The following is a 5,312-nucleotide window of genomic DNA, read 5'->3' on the forward strand; positions in this document are numbered from 1 at the left end:
GGGGGTTTTGAATCGTTTTTATGTGCTCTTTGCCGTGCGTGCGTGGCTGCGTGCACTCGTTCGTGCGAGAGCCCCGCATAATTATGTGATTCATTTTAAAAAGGAATGATAAATGGAAATAAAAGTATGAACATCATCTAATAAACTAAAAAATTATGGATCTTTTTGACATTTACGTAATATAAAATTTGTATATGGAATATTACTATGAAAAGAAATTTACTAATTTTTAAATTATATAAATATATGAAACAATTTTTTAATACTAAATAAAAATATGATAATGCAAGTCTATCTTTATACCTTCAGGAAAAAAAAAATATTTACCTATACACTTTTACAATTTAATAAAAGGACCGGCATCATATCTTAACAAAAGGAGAATTATCAACAAAGCAAGCTTCAAGGTTATAATAAGAGAGATGGGTTTCAACTTCATAGTCATATCTCTTTTAATTTAAGATGTAAATTTTTATGATTAAAAAAAATGGTAATTGAGGATTGTTTTATGAGGAAGTATGACTTTTGTACAAACAAAGAAAATATAATAACTCAAATTTCTTAAAATAAATTTATTTGAAATAAATATAATTTCTAAATAGGAGCATTGTTGCACAGAATTACAATGTAAAATAAAATAATATAAAATTTTACTCCCAAAATGAATCACATACAAATAATTATGTGAAATTTGGTTCTATACATCAAAATATAACCACCGAACAATAAAATACCTCAATTGAAAAGAACTCTAACGGTCCTATCTTGATTGACCTTTGCTCAACTAGACATTTTTCTTTTCTTAAAAATATTCATAAAACAAAGGAATAAGCATTTCATATATTCCCAAATCCTATTTCAAAAAATCAAATAAATAATTGTAATATTTAAATAAAAAATAATATAATGCTCATATAACAGTTATAATTATAATTTAAATTAATTTAAACATTTGAGGGCATTAACATTATATATACTATATTAGAAGGATGGGCATTTACAAATTCAAAACTAATAACAAGGTTAGAAACATAAACTTTTTACGTAAATGCAGATGTTACTTGAACTTGTTTATCATTATCAAAATAGAGGTTTTAAATATAAAATATAGTATACATTACTTGTTTATACAGTGCATGCAATATAAAATGTACAAGTCCCGATATATGCTTACCACTTCCACCTATGCCTCCCTTGAACTTCCCACACGTGTATACAATAAATGAGGCCACAAATAGAAATAACCTCCCATATTTGCACTCAGCAAATGGGGCAAAAAAGAATACCACCCTCCAACATTTGTTCATAACAAATGGGGCCACAAACATAACATAATAGAGATCCAAGCCCATACAACAGAATTTATGTTGTACTTACATATCTCCCATTCTCAAAACTTTCTTCGACTGGACATGACTCACATTCTCAAAACTTTCTTCGAGTGGACATGATATGCACATGAAGAAAAGACTAGAATTAACATGTATACAAAGTATTGAAAATTAATATGAGCATTGATACACTGACACATGTACAACATTTTTAGGAATTGACACATGTCCAAATCACATCCATAATTAACATACACTTTTCAAAAAATTATTCAGAAGGGACATTGAAACATAGTTTTAAAAGTAAATTGAACCATAATAGAATAAAAAAAATTATATTCAATTATTCATGCAGGAATGTTTACTACTCCGATGAAAATTTGACTTTTAACAGCTAAAAAGACCAAATTAGAACATTCTTTAATATACTATAAATTATGTAGTGGAAAGTTTGTTATACTCATTAAAAATGTATTTTACCCTACAACTTAAAAAAAAAAATATCATAATTGAAATTAGAAATAGGGTATTGGAATCCTAGCTCGAGTAAAACACATTTCTTAAAAGGTCCGATAGATGAATTCAACTCTTCTTTCTCATTCCATTTCTTCTCCTATTATGCTCTTCTTTCTTCTTTGTTAAGTCTAAGGGTTGAGGGTGATGGAAATAAATTTAGATATTAAAAATATAGTTTATAGGCCACACCACAACGGTTGAACATGTAGTGCTACAATAGAATATTATAGTGAAAGTTCAAGGAGATTATAAGCCTCAATGAACTGTCCCAAAGGCACACTAAGATGAAAGCAATACTATCACTTGATGTGGAAGTTAGTACACTTATCAAAAGTTACAAAGATAGTGATGATAGTCAAATCAATATAACATAATATCAATTACAAATTTTCAACCAAACAGTTATAATAAAAAATAAAATACTTAAAAATATAGTGTAGAAAGTAAAAATTAGAATGAGCACACCAAATTTATAGTAATTTGGTCAAACAATGACCTACATATACTCCTTGGAGTCCTCCTCGCCGGGTATTGCACTATTATTATAGTATCTCTCCTTTAGCCCCCACAGCTAGACGGAGAAGTCCTAACAAAATCTCTTCCACCAACCCGGTGCGAGAGAGGACCATAAACCTTTCACATGCAGAGAACCTTTGATCCTTTTTCTCCCTACTGGAGATGGCAAAGAACTGGAATCCTTTCTTAGGTAGAGAACCTCGAATCCCTTTCACCTTTCCTAGTACAATGGAGTAGTCAGGTCCTTTGACATCAAATAGATCTTTTTCCCAAAACTTCCCTTACGACAAATCTTGATACATAGAGGAACTCAGGTGCAAGTTCACTGGTAAAACTATGTGAAACTCTCTCTCACACTCCCTTGAAATCCACAAGGATCTTCTCCCTTTCTCACAAACCTTACCCTTTCTCTCTCTAACTTAAGGCTCTCTCTTCAAGCTTTCTTCAGAAGAAATCAACTCAATAATTGCTAAAAAGATCCTTATAAAGTCTTATGAGAAAGCTTAAATAGATGGCTTAAAAAATCTTAAAAAAAAATTAATTAAGTTGTTAAAGATCAAACAATATGATCGCAAGGTTATCAAGTACGATGTGCAGAATTTTACTTATTGGTGTTGTATAATCATTAGTATGAATGATTAGTCACATAGTATAATCAATTTAATTTTGCCTGTTAGTGCTGTATGATCACCAGTACGAATGATCATTCATATAGAACGATTAATTCAACCAAAATGTTGTTTGTCTAGGATGAATGATGGGATAACTAAATATCGTCTTTATTGATTGTACAGTACAATCCAGTTAGTACAGTATAATCCAGTTTATACAGTATAATTAAAATATCACAATTAAGCAGATTTGATTGATTAATCACATGATTAAATTATACAATATTTTAAACATTGTGCAGTACGATTAGTTTTGTATAGTATGAATAGAACAATATTTTAAATTTAAAATTTTGCCTATTTTAATGAGTGATGGAGTTTCTAATTATAACATATCATCCAATATAATGTTGTATTCGTATTATATGAATAAAAATAAAATATTTTAATTAATTTCTATAACACTAGATCATATAGTACGATTAATATCGTACAATATGATGTATAAAAAAATTAAAATACTTAAAATTATTTTTTCTCCCATTGTGTGTGTGTGCATTATCATCAGGATAGCATACACCCTTATAAGACTTGACCCAAGAAATTTGAAATAAATAAATAAAAATTATAAACTTTTTTAGCATAACTTATTCTACCTCATCTTGAGCTTTGAATCTTCAAATAATGGTGCATGTTGTACCTAAAATATTAGTTAACATACAAACAAATATGCACTACAAATACTACGAAAAATAAAAAGGTAATCAATAATATTTATTATCATCAAAATTATAAACTCGGGAGGTCATGTTGCAACATATAGATCTTCCCATATATTTCTTGACATTGCTCAACATCATCGCACTACCAAACTTCCCATTTTTCTCTCTCCAAATAGGGAGCTTAGCACCATAACACTCTCTCCAGCACACTTCCTCCCACAAAAAATAGGGAAGTGTCATAGCGTTATAGGGCTCAATGCTGGTTCTAGAAAAGTTCTATTTATAATCTTTCAATCTTTTTCTACTATATTTGAAACTCTCTAATTATAATTTAAAATGCATAGAGGTGCGAAAATGGGGTTTTATCATATCTTGTAGCTGCATGTATCACATAAGGAGAGAGCAGAAACAAAAAAGAGAAGAGAGTGTGAATGAGAGAAGTGAAGAAGTGCATGGTTCACCTCTGACCATGTTTTTGATGATGTTAGACATTTCTGACATTGTCTTTAACACCATTCGACAATGCATTCAATGTCTTCGATATCAATTTTGAAACAGATGCTATAAGTCCTAGATGTTTGAGCTGACACAAAATTTAAGTGAAGGCCTAGGTAACAATTTCATAAACATTTATTAAACAACTAATAATATATTAATGTAATTTTATTTTAATTTATTACATCAAAATTTTAATTAAAAATCTTTCAACATGAATAAGCTCCAAATTGATGTGCTAATCAGGAAGCAATTATGTCAAAACTTTGGACTATATGAAATTTGTAAAGTAAGGTATAGTGTTTATGCAAATTGGAGAGGAATAGAGCAAGTAATTTTGAAGTTTAATTTTTTTAACAAATCAAATTAATAAAATTTTATTTTATGTATATTTATGATTATAAGTATCTAGGTGGAGAAGTTTAGGGATTAAGGAAGTAAAATAGTTGTTTGATATTGAGGTTGGTGATTGCATGGCTATCTTATAATAATTATATTTCTTTCTATGATTTAAAACATTGACTAATATGACCTTTTATGTACATATTTGATAATGATAGTAATGCTAAAGAACAAGCAAGTGATTTTTTTTCTTTCATTTACATAATTATACTATTTGAAATAAAAATTAATTTGAAAATTTTCAATTGAAAATTATACATGTGCAATTAAAATGTAAATATAAAGTACAAATGAAAGGAATATGAAAGGAAATATATTTGCATGTTAAACAAAGAGTTCACATTCTCAATATACGTGTGCTTGTTAAATGAAAAAAGTTGGAAAAGAAAATAGAAATGTAAACAATTGTGCCTTAATTGATGCAAAATTTAGACGAAGTTTTTGAGATGAGTGTTATATTAAATGATATCTATTGACAAATATAATATAAAATATTATATTATGTAAAATGATATTGCATTTATCAATCAAGTAAAAATATTTAAATTGTCATAAATGAAAAGTTTAATGATAACTTAAGATATGTGTATTATTATTTTTATTTTAAATTTCTATATCGTGGAATTATAATTTAGGAGATATCATTTGTATTAATTCTTTTAAGTCATTCTAAAATTTTATTTTTGAATACATATATCCAAATCAAATTGTGAAGTTTA

The sequence above is a fragment of the Dendrobium catenatum genome, unplaced genomic scaffold (genome assembly GCF_001605985.2).
Source record: "Dendrobium catenatum unplaced genomic scaffold, ASM160598v2 fragScaff_scaffold_370, whole genome shotgun sequence".
Lineage (NCBI taxonomy): Eukaryota > Viridiplantae > Streptophyta > Magnoliopsida > Asparagales > Orchidaceae > Dendrobium > Dendrobium catenatum.